This window comes from Trematomus bernacchii, unplaced genomic scaffold, assembly GCF_902827165.1.
Source record: "Trematomus bernacchii unplaced genomic scaffold, fTreBer1.1, whole genome shotgun sequence".
Taxonomy (NCBI): Eukaryota; Metazoa; Chordata; class Actinopteri; order Perciformes; family Nototheniidae; genus Trematomus; species Trematomus bernacchii.
This window is the reverse complement of record NW_022987840.1, coordinates 539,399-559,764: the sequence shown is the minus strand read 5'-3', so window position 1 is coordinate 559,764 and position 20,366 is coordinate 539,399.

The window sequence follows — 20,366 nt, the reverse complement described above, 5'->3', positions numbered from 1 at the left end:
AAAGGTCCTTTCTGTCTGCTTACACAATCACCACTCATGAGCACCAATAATATGTTCTAAAGCAACTCACATTGTGCTCTTAGAAGACGAGTTATACTGTAAAGATTACCTCCCTCCAACTGATAATAGTAATGGGGCAATAAAACAGCATGTATATTTCTACATTGTATAAAACTTTCATAGCAGCCATATCTATGGCAGATGTTCCCTAGAGCTGAATGCACTCTGCTTGTTGGTCTAAATTCCCTCTCATCACATCTCCCCTCCCTCCTGACAGCCTCCTCATTGACAGTCAAGTCACATTCAAAACAATCCTCAGGCAATAATTGCCATAAACAAAAAAAAACTGTTTATCTGGTCGGAACAGCAGTCCCAATGAATACACGCTACCATGGGGAGTGAGGGGAAAACAGGAAAGAATGAATTCTTGATATTCATACAAAAGAATGAAATCAATTTGATCCAAATACATATCTCCTCTTTCTCTCCCTCTGTTTAGCTTATTTGATGCTTTGGGTAATAAAAAATAAATAATGGTTCCTGCATTTTTGAGTGTACAAGCAGCACACCCTGTCTGGTTGATAATTATAGATTAGCTTGGCACTGGCATTATCAGTGTCAGGGTAAGCTGTTTCCTAATTATATGAGGAGAGATAGAAAGCTGCTACTGCACCTGCTATAGAAGGAAATCCTTGGTGTGGTAAGTGAGGCCTCTGATAGTGGCAATGTGGTAATCATTTATCTCATGGCGTTAATTTGTATATAAAGAGGTAGTATTTAGCTATGGCTACTCCAGTAGCTCTTATTACTCTAAATGACAGAATGAGAATCGTTTGGTTTCAAATAACCTCTCGGTATAGATCAGGGTTCGAGTTATGTGGGAGCCAATGGGAGATGAGCTCCCATAAGGAGGGGTCTGAGCTCCCACGGACGCAGTGAAATCATACATCTGGGGGTCGCTAATACATTACCAACAACCATTACTTTAAATCACAAATAATGCATGTGTCAATGTCATGAGTATTATTTACGTTAACGAGGTAAATAGGCTAAAAGAAAAACATGTTTTCCAAAAGAACTACGCATCTCTTGAATGACAATATGCCTGCACTGCACCTCCAAGGTGCGCAATCTATGCCTGTGAGCGTGCTGCACGAGCTGAGATGATGTGTGTGTGCGTAGTTGAACCTTTTCATATTTAAGTTTGTAGCAAGTATAGGGCTGCTTGCGTGTGTGTGTGTGTGTGTGTGTGTGTGTGTGTGTGTGTGTGTGTGTGTGTGTGTGTGTGTGTGTGTGTGTGTGTGTGTGTGTGTGTGTGTGTTTGAGTGTGTGTTTGAGTGTGTGTGCGTGCACGTTAGTTTTAAAGACCCCCATAGAGCTCAGTTTATAACTCAAACCCTGGTATAGATTATCATGCTACTAAGGCTGGTATCAAAGTCAAAATGTCAGTAATTTGACAACACTAATGCTAACCATTCCTCCATCATGCTAAATATGTGTCCTTCAATTGTAAAGTAACATAAACAAACATCCGATTAAAACATTCAAAAAGTAAATGTTTATTTTAAGGTGACCAGGCCTGCTGTGTTTCTATCATAATTACAGTGATTCTTTGATTACATATATAATCAAAAATGATGTAATTACTTGATTGATTATCCAAATAATCAGTAGAATATGAAATAATTTTCTAAAAGGTGATGATATGCCCTCTTATGGAGACTTGGAGTACTTTGTCTGTTCATCCATGGTCATTTGTACCAATAAAAAGCAGAAGGAATATGGCATTAAGCTACATGGCAAAGCAACCAATTTGGCCAGACCACTGAAGCACAACTAACAGAACTAGAATTTAATGTGTAACTTTTATGAAATTGCAACACTACAAATAACATTCCAGTAGGTATTGAGATTGGGAGCCAGGAGAGCACTTTACTTGAGAGCCGGAATTACATTTTTGTGACATTTATTTCCTTCTGCAGTGTTGCACAAGGCTCATTTGGAGGTGCCGTGGGGTCTGTGGGTTTCAAAGGTAGTGATGTTGGGTCCATTAGAAAAGACTTTCACTTTACATGTTGAGGGGAAAAAAGCTGGGTTATCAAAGCAACAGTTGTAAATTGCTGGATGTTTTAGGGACAAGTCTCTATGGGTGGCATCAAAGTGCACTTTATCACCCCGGGGAGTCAGAGAAAAACACTTAGTGGGACGATGCGTTTCCCTTTCGTGGACAGAGGTGGTGGAGAAGATTCCATGACGCTGAACACACCAGCAAGGTCATAAGGATGCTGTTATATTTTGTTGTACTTTACACCTATGAGTCAACATGATGATAACAGGGGGTGTTATAGACTGATGCAACAGCTTATAGAGCACAAGGTATAATTGCTTAATGGGGTTTGTCGAGGCAATCCTTAGAAGTACTTGGGACACAGGGATAGAATATCAGGCCACGCATTTCTTCCTGTCCGTGAAATACATTCGCCACACCAACTAGGAGCAGCAGAGTTGGACAGCTGTATGGGAAAGCTATGCCATATTGTCCAAATTTCCAAACGCTCCCAGGCGACGGTACCTAATTTGGCGGCATCATTAGACCAAGCCCTCGCAGCCCCAATGGAAGAGCGAGAGAGACTCGTCTGCTGGACCAGTCCCCGGGTCAGAACTCTGCTGCGGGAGCATCTGACTGCAAGACACTGATGAATGTCGGGACACTGAAGCCCAGCAGCCATCTGGTAGGCTGGAGACACTGATGGTAGAGTACCTTTGATCTGTTGCATGTCTACAGGCTGGGAGACTGAGCTGTGGTACATGACAGCGGCCGATTGGTAACATTTCCACAAAGGGGACAGTGGCCAGAGCATGCCGTTAAGGCCAGGCAGCAAACTATTAAGGAGATACAACGAGATTCTACAAATATATAATGAGATAACCCTTTAGAGTCCTGGGCTAATTTGGCCGTGTTCTCATACTTTTGATTTGTCTTACTAAACCCCATTAAGAAATGTTTAGCATGTCAATGTTTGGTATCTATTTTTTTAAGACAACCTCACCTATATAAACTGATAGTTATTTTTTACATTTTGACATACTATATGAACATTTTGGAGCCAAAACCGCACAAAAAACGTAAAAACTGATTTTGAAAATGATATTATTTGTACTATGAATAATACAAACATGCACAACAAAACATTTTGAAAGCTGGAAATATATACCTGGGATGTCACTATGATAAAGTAAAAGTTTGATTGAGGTAGCATGAACCTATATACACAATCTGACGAATAGCAGGTGTATCCATAGGCGTTTATAATGAACGATATTCTCCTCCTCCATGTCAAAAAACAAGCTTATAGCTTGTCTCACGTTCAGAGTTCTCTTCATCATTATGAAAATATTAGTTATATCTTCAATACTCTAAATATATCTAACTATCTCTCAATTCTCAATATTTGTTTCACTTTTCTTCAATCGCCGTCTCTCTTCATCTCTCCTGTCTCTCTCGACTCAGACTTGTTCTCAATTTTGCTATAAGCTTTCCAGATAAATAATTTGAAATGCAGATTAAAAAGTCACACTTGATATGCAAATGCAGGCAGTCTGCAGAACAAGACTTCTTGTATTTAGTCAAATAAATAATAACAAATCTGTTGCATTGTTTAGTTATGTTTTCTGGATAGCACACTTTGACCTAAGTAAAACGTTCTTTTTGTATCTGCTGACTCCACATTCTCATGGCTGCATTTGCTGCTATAGTCAGCCTGATGTCCTTAAACAAATGCTTACATGAATGCTGCATTTGAAACTACAGCATTCAGACGTTTGGCTTACATTTTCATGAATATATGCTAGTTCTTATGCATTCCACAGATAATTATTAAGCTCTAATGGTCACTAAGATGAATTATCATATTGCATTGAACTATATGTATTCACTAATCAAATATGGTCTGGTGCATATGTGCGGTGTTAAACCAAACATCCCATTGCAACATTTCTGAATAAAATAAAACAACTTACAGTATAGTAATGGTATTAAAGTGCAAATCACAAAAAGTGTTATTCAAAATGTGTGTAATGGCTGTGTTTATGAGAGAAAAATAAGCAGTCATTCCTCGTATTGGATTAATGTCATTGTGTAGCTGGATCATTTGAGGCCACATGGGGAGAGGAGACTTGGAAAGCAGAGAGGATGATATTAGCCTCTCAGCAGGGGGGAGTGGACTGAGGGGGAGATATCAGGGAGGAAAACCTTTTCTTTTTTATCATGTATCTTTTTGTGTTACATCCTCGCAAACCAGGACATTATTTCATGAATGAATTAATGCTTTTCTGTTCAGTGATGTGTGGAAGTCACACAGCAGCTATAGTACAGTATGTTGTATACAATAGATCTACTTCAGACTGCCTATGTCAAGTTTTATGAATGACAGCTTGCTAATTGTACAAATCTAATCTATACACCATTTATTGTTGTCTTTTGATTTTTTTGTTCACATATGGGAGACCAGACAGCCAGAAAAAAAGAAAACACTATGTCAATTGATATAGCTTTATTAAGATATCAAAAGTGAGTTGTTTTTGTGGTCTTCTGAATATATCCGAGTTTTGGACTGTTGTCAGACTAAACAAAACATTTATTATTGAGAAAGCAATAATTTACTATTTTAGCATTACCATGGGTAACATAGGACCCATATCAGTCTTTTAAAATGTGTTATTTATATGTTATACTATTTATAAGTCAGAACATTTAATCAACTACAACCAAAACATATGATGCTGCATTTTTCAAAATTGAATTAATTTATGACTGAAACAAACTGTATCAATAGTCAACAAATGCAGAGCAGCCATATGCAGCTACCAACTGTTTTGTCAAATACAAAATGACAAATACAATACGTCTTCTTTAGCTCATGTCTCTCCCTTTGTATGTCGAATAAAGGGAATCCTAGGCCTACTATTTGCCATATGAGGAGCCATAAATAAAATAAATGGAAGCCAAGTAAGTACAAATAATATTCATGAGCCTTTTTCAAAGCAGACATTATGAATTATCATAGTAAAAAAGGCCCAGGTGTTCCTAATAACATTAACCATGTTGCAGTAAGTCATGACAGTGAGCCAGCATGGACGCTACACTGAAAATGACCCATTTATCTGTGAATATTTGTATCAACACCTGTGCTTTTTCTACTGTCAAATTCTCTTGTTATAAAGTCCTGCTCTAATAGAGAATTAAGCATATGTTTGCAAAGACTGTCTGCCTACCAGACAGATACTAGATATAACAGAGTAGAGAAATGTCCAGCCTGGGGTTTAATAATTAAAAGTCCCATTCATCTTTTTCCTCAGACAATTACAGGAGTTGTTGGAGCAGCTCCTGGTTGAATTATCAGCACCAGTGTTGCTGGCCCTACAGCCCGATTAGCAGAGGTGGGAGAAGTACTCAGATATTGTACTTAAGTAATAGTAGAACTACAATATTGTAGGGATACTCTGCTACAAGTAAATGCCCTACATTGTAAATGTTACAAAAGTATTACCATCAACATATAGTTAAAGTACCAAAAGTAAAATTACTCATTATGCAGTTTGGCCCATTTCAGAATAATATGTATTATATGTTTTAATTATAATTATTGATGCATCAATGTTTTATATAAGCCGGTAAAGGTGCAGCTATACTTTTAATGACTTTGCATGCTGCAGGGTAGCTTGTGAATGTAACTCCAGGTGTAACTAAGGTCTTATTTTAGTGTTGATTATATTTCGCATTATTAATCAAAACCTGTAAAGTAGCTAAAGGTATCAAATACATGTAGTGGAGTAAAAGTACACTATTAACCTCTGAATTGTATTGGGGTAGAAGTATAAAGTAGCAACACATTGAAATACTCAAGTAAAGTACCAACCCAGTCTCACGGCATTTCGTGTTACGACATTTAATCTATTGATTCGTGTTCACCAACACGATTTTCCCCTTTTTTTCGTGTCACACAGATTTTAAAAGCAATGTATTTCTATTGGTAGTATGTTTCGTGCCTGCACCACGTCTTTTTGTCCGGTCGGGTCTTGGAACACCGGAAGCTGTGTGGTTCATATCAATCATCTCAATATCAAGCCACGATTATTGTTTTTATTTTAAATCGAATAATGTCGGACTTTTTTTGCAGTCCGTGAGGAAAAGAAATGCGGCTCAGAGCCTCAGAATACTGAAATCTGTATTTTTTAAATCTTTTTTTCCTTCTAATTTGTTATTCTTTTCTAAATAACACACTGTTATTTACTGTTGGTGAACACGAATCAATAGATTAAATGTTGTGACTATAACACGAAATGCAGTGAGACTGGGTTGAAAGTACAGGTCTCCCACAATTGCACTTAAGTAGAGTACTTGAGTAAATGTACTTAGTTACTTTACACCACTGCCGTTTACAGAATACACTGGGGCCCGTTCTCATTTCATCAAATGTCCCTCCTCGACTCCTCGACTCCTCGGTCCTCCGGTAGTGACCCGGAAATGAATTTTAGCGCGCCATGTTGAAGGACATCTCATTTCTCGAAATGCACATCGTGGACCGAGCATCGAGCGTCGAGGAGGCTCTCTGGAGGAGCTATAACCGAGGATACACTGATGGGTCCTCCACAGTCCTCCACGGCTCCTTCGTGGATGCATTTCCGGCAACAGAGAGGTTTCAAAGAGTCGTGACGCACGGCCGGACTGATCTCAGCCAATGACAGCTCTGCATGCATCCCCTGGATATTATTTTATTAACTGCTTTCATCGCGACGCGATGTTTACAGTGAGAACAGCTGTGAGGTCCGTGCAGAAAGCAGAGCAGTGTGTAAAATATATATCACTCAGTATAACAGGCCTACTCTCTTTATTTGCTTTAGTTTAGTAGATATCTACAAACAAAGTCGATATTTTTCTAAAACCATTTAGTGCTTCACATAATAAAATACACAACGGCTGTAGCCTGATTATGCTTTAGGAGCTGTAGGTGCGTGTGTGTAGTGTAGGTGTGTGTGGTACAGTGTGTGCGTAGATGCAGCGGACAGACAGGTCTCAGTTGGTTTGGTGTCCTCTGCTTACTTGTAATACTTGTAAATACAACTTTTGGCCCGTCATTTATTTCCCTCATTGTAGCGACCAGAGAGGGGGGGGGATATATCCAGTCTCTGATAGTGTTACGTTATTATGAGAGTGCTCTGTTTGATTCTGAAATTGTATATATTTATATAAATATATACATATGTGTGTGTGTGTGTGTGTGTGTGTGTGTGTGTGTGTGTGTGTGTGTGTGTGTGTGTGTGTGTGTGTGTGTGTGTGTGTGTGTGTGTGTGTGTGTGTGTGTGTGTCAGTGTGTATGTCTGCATCTGTAGCCTGTTATTGTCTCATTACCGCACTGTGAATGAATTAAAAGTAAATATATAAGTCGTCATTGTAACATCTTGGTGAATACAAGATCTTTGATTACGGAGATCACGTTAATGACGTAATGCATGTGTGCATGTTACGCGCCAGTTGAATAAAGATGGACACTCGGAATGTCACAAGTAGTCCGCTTCATCTGTTTATGTAGACACTTATATGTCCATAGAACAGAATATTACATGGTGTCAGAGTTAGTTCAGTTATCATCGACCTGACGACGGAAGATGGAGAACACAGGCGTTCCAACACCACGAATGGACTGGGACTCGTCTAATCTGCCGGACGCATGGAGAAAATTTCGGCAGCATGTGCAGCTAATGTTTTCAGGCCCGCTACATGCTAAAGACGAGGAGGAAAAATGTAGCTATCTACTCCTATGGATTGGGGAAAAAGGCAGAGACGTCTTTAACACATGGACTCTCACAGAAGACCAGAGTAAGGTACTAAAAACGTACTATGACGGTTATGAAGCTTATGTAACTCCGAAAGTAAATCCCATATTTGCACGCTATAAATTTCATGAAAAAATCCAAGGAGACAGTGAGAGTTTCGACCAGTTTGTAACGGAGCTAAAATTGCTAAGTAAAGACTGCAACTACCCAAACAGTGAGGAAATGATTAGAGACAGGATTGTCTTTGCTACAAACTCACAAAGAGTGCGCGAAAAACTGCTATGTCACGGTCCAGACTTGACGCTAGAGAAAGCCATTGACATTGCACGTTCACATGAGCTATCACAGCAGCAGCTAAAGACAATGCTAACCCCCGCTGCTAGCCACAACAGTCGCTCTGCTCACGCAGTTAGCAGAACACCTTTTAGAGCAGACCAAGCATCCCGTGGGCACAAGACGACATGGAATGATCGTAACAGCACCGTGAGGAGCAAGGAATGTGGAGCATGCGGGAGGGAGCACAGTCGCACTGAGGAATGTCCAGCAAAGGGTCGCCAATGCAGCAAATGTAATAAGCCCAACCACTTTGCTAAAGTGTGTAGGTCACAAACACAGCAGCCACAGACGAGATATAATCCCAGAAAATTGCATACCATCTCAAACAGTGCCGAACAGTCACTAGAAGAACCAGAACTCTATATTGATGCTATCATAAAAGAGCATGAAAACACAGATAGAGAACAGGCATATGCAGAAGTAGAAATAGGAAAAGCGAGGCACAAACTGAAGTTTAAAATGGACACTGGTGCTCAGACTAGTATTATACCAGCAGACACATTCCGCGAGATATATGGAAGTGTAATACTAGGCCCCCCATCAAGCAAACTCTCAGATTATGGTGGGCACAGGATAGAAGCAGAAGGAACATGTAGACTGACATGTAGACACGGTGAGAAAACAGCCATGATAGGTTTTGACATAGTCCATACAAATGCTCCACCTCTGTTAGGCTTAAGAGCATGTCTAGATTTAAAACTAGTCAAAATGATACATGTAGTTGATGCAAAGCCGATAACACACACAACCATGATGGAAGAGTTTGCTGATGTGTTTGAAGGCATCGGACTGTTTCCTGGAGAATGCAGTTTCCAACTCAAACCCTCTGTACCACCAGTGGTATGTCCACCTCGTCGCATCCCATATGCTCTGCGTGACCGGCTCAAGAATGAGTTGGACGACATGGAAAAACTGGACGTTATCCAAAAAGTCACAGAGCCAACTGAATGGGTTAATGCACTAGTAGTGTTGGAAAAGCCGAAAACAAATAGGCTGAGAATATGCCTAGACCCCCGCGCCCTGAACAAAGCCATCCAAAGACCCCACTATCCACTCCCTACTCTAGATGACGTCACACCAAAACTGGCTGGAGCACAGTATTTCAGTGTACTAGACGCCAGATCTGGATACTGGAATATAAAACTCACACACGACTCATCTATGCTAACCACGTTCAACACGATCTACGGCAGGTACCGTTTCAAGAGACTGCCTTTTGGAATCATATCTGCACAGGATGAGTTCCAGAGGAGAGTGGATGAGGCCTATGAGGGGCTTCCAGGCGTTGCCGCCATCGTAGATGACATCATAGTCTACGGCCGCACCAAAGAGGAGCACGACGCTAGCCTGCGTGCCATGCTGGAGAGAACCAGAGAAAAAGGCATAAAGCTGAATCAGGACAAGTGCAAAATCTGTGTGCCTGAGGTAAGCTATTTTGGGCACAAGCTGACACGAGAAGGCATCCGCCCTGACCCGAACAAGATTAAGGCCATCAAAGAAATGCCTAACCCACAAAGCAAGGCAGAGTTGGAGACCATACTGGGCATGGTCACTTACCTTTCCAGGTTCGCCCCGAGAATGTCAGAGGCAACAGCTCCACTCCGGCAACTGATAAAGGAAAACAGTGAGTTTGTGTGGGACTCAAATCATGATGCAGCCTTCCAACGAGTAAAAGACATCCTAACACAGGAGCCTGGCCCAGTACTCACCTACTTCGATCACACAAAGGATGTGAAGTTACAAGTCGATGCTTCCAAACACGGCTTAGGAGCTGTCCTGCTCCAGGAAGAGAAACCAGTCGCATACGCATCAAAGACACTGACTGAAACTGAAGAGAACTATGCTCAAATCGAAAAGGAGCTATACGCAGTGCTCTTTGGATGTAGGCGGTTTCATCAATACCTGTATGGACGACAGGTGATCGTCGAGTCAGATCATAAGCCACTTGAGTCAATCATGCGTAAGCCCTTAGCAGCTGCACCACCGCGTCTGCAATGCATGATACTGCAGCTACAGAGATATGACATCACTATCGAGCACAAACCAGGAAATCAAATCCCCGTCGCAGACACTCTGTCCAGAAAGCCACTTGAGTGTTACGACCGCTCCATGAGTGAGGGCATGGACTACCAAATACACACTGTGATCAGCAACGCTCCGGTAAGCGACCGCAAAATGGCAGAGATCAGAGCCGCTACAGCCAAAGATGAGCAGCTCTCAGTGCTGAGACAGGTGATCCAAGCAGGGTGGCCCGAGAAAAACAAAAAATGTCCACCTGCAGTCTCAGAGTATTGGAATCATAGGGATGAGATATCAGAGACAGATGGCATCCTACTGAAAGGAGAGAAAATCATCGTGCCGCACTCACTCAGGGCTGAAATGCTTTCACGCATTCACACTGGACACTTAGGGATGGAAAAGTGCAAACAACGTGCAAGAGATGTGCTGTTCTGGCCAAGGATGGGTAAGCAGATAGAGACATTAGTAGGGACCTGCAGTACCTGCCTTGAGCGACGCAGCTCACTCCCAAAAGAGCCTATGATGTCACACCCAATCCCAGAACAACCTTGGCAAGTAATAGCCACTGATCTGTTCACATGGAACAGTACTGACTATGTAGTTGTCGTTGACTATTATAGTAGGTTCTTTGAGGTAGAAAAAATCACCAGCCTCACCTCCTCAGTAGTCATCCAAAAGCTGAAGGCCATGTTCGCTCGATTTGGAATACCGCAGACACTAGTCAGCGATAATGGACCTTGCTACAGTTCACAAGAGTTTAAAAGTTTTGCTCATGCATGGGACTTCAAGCATGTCACAAGCAGTCCTCTGTATCCACAGAGCAACGGGCTAGCAGAAAAAACAGTTCAGACTGCCAAAGCTCTCATGGACAAAGCACACGCTCAGAGAACTGACCTGTACCTCAGCTTGTTGGAGTATAGAAACACACCAGTGGATGGTTTGAAATCGCCAGCGCAGCTACTCATGAGCAAGCGTCTGCGTTCCATCCTTCCCACCACTGAAAAGCATCTACAACCAGAGCTTGCCTGTCACAGCACCGTTCACAGCAGGAGAAAACAGTGTCAAACACGACAAAAACAATATTATGACAGGAATGCCAGATCACTGCCTGCTCTACCAGTGGGAGCCACGATCCGCTTCCAGCTTCCAACAGGGACATGGAAACCTGCAACAGTAGTCGAGCCAGCAGGTACCCAGAGATCCTACAACATCTGCACGGACGGAGGTCACAAGTTTCGGCGCAACAGGCGTCACCTTCTACAAACGTGTGAGAGTGACACAGATCAGGAGACTCCATCAGACGAGCAGTTGGAGCCTGAGAACACTGAGACTTTGCAGCAGGACACTGAGAAACAAACAGGCCCCAGAGAGCAATCACACATTGTTTACAATAAAATCACAAGATCAGGCCGCATAGTGAAGCCAAGAGATGTGTTAGACCTATGAAAAAAGAAAGGAGAGGGAAATGCAATACTGACAGTGCACTTTGAGTGAATCTGTTTATAATGCAACACTGACAATGCACTGTGATTTTTGTTTGTTTAGAAATTTAAAAACAGTTTTGTTTCAGAAGCAGTACGACATGCTCTATTAGAATTATTTCTGGGCAACTGTTCAAAAAAGATAAGTTTAACTGCAGAAGTGTTTACTAAATGTTGATGTACCAGCCTTATAATATTCCCTCAGTGATAGAGTAATCACAATTAGTAGATATACAGATGAAGCGTCTTATTTTGGACAGTTTAAAGTGCGAGGGTCGTGATCGGTTCATGCACGTTCCGTGATGGCCGGCCGGCCCCCAGTCAGACTTGATACCGCCCCCATGATAAATACATTTAATTATTGTGAAGCCAGCTGCAATGGATCATTGATCCACCAGGGGGTGCAGTGGGGTTCCACACTGGAGTCATGTGAAATCAACTTCTAAATAATAGATGTTGTTTAGTCGGAAAAAACGAACGAGCCGGCTCTCCCGATTTTTAATCCTAATTTAATCATCATCATTGATGTTTATGTTCGCCGAATTGACATGAAATCACTGACAAATATGAATATTCTGTATTCAACTTCATTGAAACGATCAGGATGGGTGTTATTTTTCCCCACAATGACCAAGTCGCTGCAAATGATCCCATGTATTACATGTACATGGCCACATTCTCAACAAAGTTACGTAACGAAACATTCTGTATTCCTTGCTTACTTTTTATTTAATGCTTTATAACAGCTGGAATAGTTCGTTTAGAACAGGCACCTCACTCGCAATCTGCTCCTCCGCAACGCCTACCACCTACCTCCGGCTGAAATTATGAATGTACAGTAAGGCATAGTAATCATAGATAACACGGCAGGGTCCGTTACAGTTTGTTTTCATCTGATTTCAAATGTCTGAAGTTAATAAATACATTCTCAGTGTTCAAGTCAATAATAGTCATATAAGAAAAGTACTGATCTAATAACAGAGATTTTATAAGGACTTTTCAATGTTCGACATCGCTCATGTGAAATACAGTAAACTGGATGTTGTGGTGCCGAGAGGCGGGGTATCAAAAGTACAAGCTAAACTTTTATTTAGCATCTGAACACACTTGTAAACAACGTGATGCCCGGGAAGCGAAGACCCGGCGGAAACAGCTGGTCTGGTTCACTAAAATGTCCGTGTACAGTATATCTGGTACTAATGTATAGCGGATCTTTGTTAAGATCCATATGTCACGGATAGAACTATATATTGAGCTTTAAAACAAATGATATATATTATAATAAAATAAACACCGGCTGTTGTTATGCCTGCTGTAACGTTTACTTTCTCCGTTCTCCGCTTAAGTAATTATTACTTCCTGGTTAGCTTTCCGCTCGAAATTTAAATCTGAAAATGGCAAAATAACGGAGAAAAAAACGTTCACAGAGAAGACGACAACAATTGTCACTTGCACTTGTCATTTAGCATCTGAACACACTTGTAAACAACGTGATTCCCGGGAAGCGAAGACCCGGCGGAAACAGCTGGTCTGGTTCACTAAAATGTCCGTGTACAGTATATCTGGTACTAATGTATAGCGGATCTTTGTTAAGATCCATATGTCAGTAGAGATGGGATGGCAGAAGGTGCTATATATATATATATATATATATATATAATTCCAAAGCTGGTAAAGACCTTTCAAATTTAGCAATAATAGTCATATAAGAAAAGTACTGATTTGTTCTTGAATCAACTTTTTTATGGAAAATGTTTTATGTAATTTTATTTCATTTTAAATAAAATTAAAGACATTCACAGTTAATGTAATTAGATATACATTATTAATGCCATACATTTTTAAATGTAATTAGATATACATTATTAATGCCATACATTTTTGCATAAATATTTATTCAGTATGATAGCTGTCTAACAGAAGTTAAATCCATTTCTCACTTATTCTGACAATGTACTTAACCCCAAATAAAAGAACCCAATACAAATAGTTGTTAAATAATAGTGAAGTCACGTTGTAATAACAATAACTCATCTCTCTCGGTTTTTTTTGTTTTCTTTGTGTGCTTTGCCAAAAGCCACTGTGTCAAGTGTCCTAGTTGGGTTACCGTAACGAACAGCAGCCGGCTCTCGATTTTTAATCCTAATTTAATCGTTTATGTTCGCCGAATTGACATGAAATCACTGACACATATGAATATACTGTATTCAACTTCATTAAAATGTTATTAACGTGCCTAAACTCAGTAATTCACTAAAAATTACTGATCCCTCCGCGTCGCGGAGGGATCTTGATCCCTGGGTGTTATTTTTCCCCATAATGACCAAGTCGTTGCAAATTATCCCGCTTATTACATGGCCACATTCTCAACAAAGTAACGACATGACTCCCAATATTAATTAAAATGCTTTTATGGATTTAGAAAATATTTTTATTGATTTAAAACATAGTTCTATGTATTGATTTAAATTTACATGCATCCGCTAAGAAAAATAGTCCGTTGTTACCGTTTTTTAAACAGTCAGAATGAAACGGCAGCTCTCAGCTGTGTGTTCACACTCCTAACTCTGATCTTTCTTTTCCAACAGTTAAGTTAACTGTAGGTTACTCTGAGTGACAAGCTTACAGTTAGTGAAGTAACACTTTTTTTTTGTGAGTCACGACCTCGCTGTTTCATTCTAACATAACGCTCCAAATATGACTGTTTCCACTCGGACTTCAATACAGCAACACCATTGTTTGGTTTCCATGGTAGCGTGTCTCTTTAGTAGCGTGCACTCCTTTCCTGTAAATTACAGGTCCAGCCAGGCAAAACAGTAATATGAAATATGAACGTTAGTTTTTAACTGAAATGATCAAATAAAGTCAAAATGTCACAGTGTTTACAAACATTGACCATACCGTTCACCAGCCCCCACCCCACTCTTTGTTTAAAACGAATTGGCCATCGGAATGTGTGTGTCCCAACCCCCCCGTGTGATATCTCTTCACAGGGGGGAGAGAGTTAGACGCTCGTGAATTGTCAACGGGGGGGTGCCTCTCTGCACGGAGGAGCCGCGGAGAAGTGAATCACAGTGATCTGCTATTTTAAAGTAAATTCAACACATATCGACCCTAAATATAGCATATATTAAGAACGAGAAAGTGTTAACATCGTTTTTTGTAAACATATGACCAATGTGCGAGGGTGATGACATCAGAGCATCGTCCTATGGGCTTAGCCCCGGACAGGTACAACAGGTATTCACTCAGAGGGGGGTAGTTACCCATTTACATGTCAAAAAGCAACATACAGTAGGCGGGTGGGGGATGGTGAACGTTTACATTTCTCTACAGCAGTGGTTCCCAAACTTTTTGTGCCCAAGGCACACCAAAGGACAAGTAAAAATCTCAAGGCACACCTATTGTGCGAAATAGCCCTTATAACACGTGTTATCACTCATATCATGTAAAATATCTGTAAATGTGCATAATTATTTACTAATGCCAAATAAAATGTATAGATAGAACAATCAGTGGTTCAAGTTAGTATATTCCTCAGTGTAACATATCCACTAGTTGCAAAGCTTAAACATTTTTATATATTTTTTTATTTTAAGGGAAAGGATGTTTTCACTACTCAGTTTGTCAACTATGTTACGGACAAACTTGATGTCATTACAATCATTTGATTAAGTCCTGCACTTCAAGTAAAATCAAATTTGAAAGGCTCTTGAGTCTATTCTACCATATATCCAAAGATTTTTTAAAGTTTAAAAAATAATTGTATTAAAGTTTTGTTTTTTCATGTGATATGTTCAGCACTGTCATTAAGTTTAGGGATATTTTGTATTATAAAACTACCATACAGGTCATTTTGATAGTTTTAAGAGATGTCATGTAAAACTCCAACCTGTGTAGATATACATTATACTATAAAGGATATCAGAAGCACTATTTTAGATATTTTAAATTTGAAAAAATGCAACATAGTTGACAATGAAAGTCAAACATTTGACGCAAATAACATAGTTGACTGGACACATTATTAACCATCAGCACTATGTTAATTTCAAGGCAGAAGTGCAAAATTCCATTGATAATGATGTGTAATGACGTCTACATGTCGTACAAATTGTCAACTAGGTTACCTGTCAACTAAGTTACTACAGTTATTACAGTACTGGGTAACTCAGTTGACAGGTAACCTAGTTGACAATTTCCCTATTTTGACCCATCATTTCAATGGTAGGCCTTGCCTGGATGACCACATGTCATTTTCTTGAACAGGTTAACATCACATTTGCACATATAATTGAATTAAAATCATTAAACAATTGTAAACCATAACAATGTACGTAACATTGTTGATTGTCAATGAGTATATTAATTGACCATGTGCTATTATACATAAAATATTGTAAAAATGTAGAGGACAATCACCACAGTGTGTTCAAAATGTCTGCCAAAGAGGAACATGGCATCATGTGATGCTGGTGACATGGTATTGGGACAAACAATTTTTGAGTTAAAGGGGGAAGTTCTGTTAGTAACATAGTTGACAGAACTTTTGCGGACATTCATATATTAAGATATTTAAATTATTTAAAGGGGGAAATCAATTAAAAATATGTTATTATTCTTTAGTATTTAGACTTTTGAAATAAATGAATCATTTTTTAAATTTACTTTAATGGTTTTTATTCATTATTTTGAATCCAAGACACCCTCAACTGAAAAACGGACATAGCAAAAACTGACAATTTAAGAACATCATGACACATTTCAAGCTAAATAAAGCATAGGATGCACATAATGTTTGTGTGATATTATAACATGCTTTCCAATAATAGGCAAAATATGATATTTTTGAAGAAAATAGTTAGAATAATTATAATTATCATCAATGGACATCAATGGACATGGAATGTACCCTAAATTGTAGAATCACTCAGCAGTTACATACACCAAACCTTCCAGTTATATTCCTATCAATATTATGAAGGCTTTTACAGAAGGGTTTGGTCATATATAATTCATAGCCTGAATTATATAACATTTTATACCTAAAAACATGGTGAAAATTGATATTTTAGGGCTGTTGACAGTATTTTCTGATTTATGGAGTGATACAAAGAGATATCCAAAATCCCTTCTGTAAAAGCCTTAGATACTAATATGACTACCAAATGAAACAATAATTTTGATCCTGGCTTTATCCAAAGTTCAGATTTCGGTTCCTGAAATGTGTTAAAATATGCGCATATTTCATGAGATAATGGTTCATTTGGATATTTAAACATGCTATTTCAGAAAACTTGTAATACAAAAAACAATTGCCTTATTGTAAGTAATTAACTGGAGAAATATTTAGCTGATATCTTTAAGTTAAAAATACCCTATTCACCTGGGGTGTCTCGCCTTAATTAGATGTTTGATAAGTGCAGATCACATAGTAAAACACGTACACAGATACATTATTTTGTATTTTTATTAAATTCGACAATGTCAATTTCACTTTCCACTATGTCCACCGTTGTTTTTCACAACCAATGGCAGAACTTTATTGAGGCCTGTAATTAGTCAACTACAGGTCTCTTGAGTCAGTCTTTTTCTTCCAAAAAGCTTGTGACAAGATGTTATTGCTCTTGGGGCATTAAAAACAAGATTTTAACTTTAGTTTTTTATATAATATCTGCATTTTCTATTGTGAAAAACTAAGTCTTAGTTATTTAATATATAGCGCCATCTCCTGGTTAAACCCTGAAATTGGAGAATAGTGGGAGGGCCTAACATTCCTGAATACTGGTCTTTGGCAGGCAACTGGCTGGCAACTGGCTGGCAGTCGGCAGGAAGCTGTATGCTGGGGTCCAAAATAAGAGGCTCCATCTGTAGTGCCTTAAGACGCACATTCATTTTAAATGCTTTAAATGCATATGGTTATAATTTGTTATGGCAGCTATACTATTCTTTTCTAAAGAAGGGGGATGTAACATCTTGGTGAATACAAGATCTTTGATTACGGAGATCACGTTAATGACGTAATGCATGTGTGCATGTTACGCGCCAGTTGAATAAAGATGGACACTCGGAATGTCACAAGTAGTCCGCTTCATCTGTTTATGTAGACACTTATATGTCCATAGAACAGAATATTACAGTCATGAACACATCTGTCCATCAGACAGAGGGCTGCTGTGCCTCCTGTCATCATTAATGGACGTCTCTTTAAAATGACCGCTCAGAGGAGAGGAGTTCTCATTTCTCTAACCGCCTGCTGCTTCCCCTCCTTTCTCCTCGGCTCCCCTCCTCGGCTCCTCGGCTCGCATCTCCTGTGGGCGGGACTAAGTCTCGAGGATAGGAGTCGAGGAGGGGAGTCGAGGAGGGACATTTGATGAAATGAGAACGGGCCCGGGAATGCACAAAAAAACAATTTAACTACAGACTTGCAGTACACGACGAGCACCACAACACTAAACAGAGCAACAAAAAGTTGTGTAAACCAGTGTATGGTCAAAGTACAACGCAATTTTTACAACATACCTTCTCTGACATACAGATGCATCGTGTACAAATTGTTAAACTACGTAAGAAACACATCAATATAATTAAGAGGTACTCACCATTAAATAGCTGAAGGAGGCGAGTGTTAGTGTAAATCCGTCTCATGGTAATATCCACCAACAATGCTAACTATGATGCTAGCACTAGCTAACGTTAGCAACTGGAGCCGGGTAACTTTACTAATTTGTTGCGCTTGTTCCGACCAAAAACTGTTCCTTCAGAATCATACTTCACATCTGCAGTTGTATAATTTATGTCACAAGCACAAGACATTGTGTCTGATAGACTTTTTTATGTTTGCTAACTCAAGTGAAATCAAAGTGCGGTTGACATCCACTTCCTGTCACATTAAAGGTGACCTATGTGGGAAAAGTAGTAACTACCTTCTCTACATTCTGACACGAAGAGGAAGATGTTTTTATTATATATATATATTATTTATTAGTTTTACCTATGTATATATTATTTATATGTGCTCATAATACACATGTTTAATTGATTTGTTTTCAAGGAGGGTGACACACATTCATTTTAAGGCCCTGACACACCAAACTGACACCAAAGAACACGTCCCGACGGAACACGACTGTTGTGTCGCCTCACGTCTCCTTGGCCAAACAGTCGCACTGGAACACACCGCAAAGACTTCAGCCGACGGCCAAGTACGCACTGTGCAAGCGTGAGTGGCAATAACTCTCCTTACCAGCAGGCGGCGGTAGTGTGTATTCGTCATTCAAAAGAGGCAACCGGAAGACAGACTGCGTGATATATACAAACAACAAATAGCGTGCGTTCCATTTTCACTCTCGTCCAACGAAAACATGTTTAGTGCGGTACTGGCGGTATCAGCCCTTGGACTGTTGCTTGTGGAAGCAGATAGCAAGAAGAGAAACATAATAGCCGTCTGTGTGTGTCTTCTTAATCGCTAGTTTGCGTAACTCACTTCCGTTTTGCTTCTCATGCACTGATTCGCTAAGCTGAACAGCCAATCAGAGTGATTTATTTTGCCGACAGCCTCCGCTGCCGATTCAACGTGGTCAATCTGCAGCGGAAGGTGTCGGCACGGCCGAAAAGACATGACGGTGTGGGACACACCAATCTGAGTAGGGCGACAGGACGCTCATCGACGGCCAGACAACTATCAACGGCCGAAATCGGCTTGGTGTGTCAGGGCCTTTAAGCACTACTCTGACCGTTGAACTACAAATAAGGCTTGCATAAGGCTTCATTTAGCTTGTAATGTAATCTAATCCTGTAATTTATTTAGTCTTTTAAAATGTAACAACTTCAGCTCCATCAATGTACCTCTGCTAATCAGACAACTCATACACAAATATAATTTTTTATAAACTATATGCTCCCCATCCAACAGTAACAAAGATCGGATGGGAGCAACATCAGATACAGCTTGAACCATAGTGGCCTTACAGCCCGGAGAGCAGCTGAAAGTAGCAGCGAAGCACTTTTCTTTCTTCTAAGAATCATTACATACAAGGATTAGAGGACAAATTCCAGGAAAAGCATTAGCAATTAGACGTCCAGCAACCGTCAAGGTATGTAATTATAGGCTATGTGCGTGATTAGGGTAAGAGGTTCAATAAATTACATTAACATACTTTTAAAATCACAAGGGAGTCTAGAAGGACCTAAAAGAGGCAGAATGCACATATTGATTTCCCTTCCTCCAATGGAAATTTATTTGGTGGCTGCTGAGCAATGAGAGTCATTGCAGTGCTCCATTTCCTGAAACATGCAGTTGAACTCTACAGAGTAAGTGTGTGCTCTGCAGAAAATGTGACATGATTTTATGTTTTTATGAAATGGAAATCTAAACTACAAGTAATTTTGTTATTGTAGCATTTTTAAAGAATATTCTAGTGAAGTCTGAGGGATATCTAATTTCTCTACTTCATTCTGCACAGAGAAAATAAAGCCAACACACTGATGTATGTTGTTTTGCTGTTAACATTTTTACCCAAGTCATCAGGCATTACTGCCCCCCATCACTTCAATCCATTTGTTCTTTATTTGACCTCCTGACGAGCTCATGCGTTTAAGACATAGAGGAACAACAATATAGAAATGACTGATCACTGTGTTTCCTGGCTGATTTAATATTTGCAGTGTTTAATCTACCGCCAGTTGAGTCTT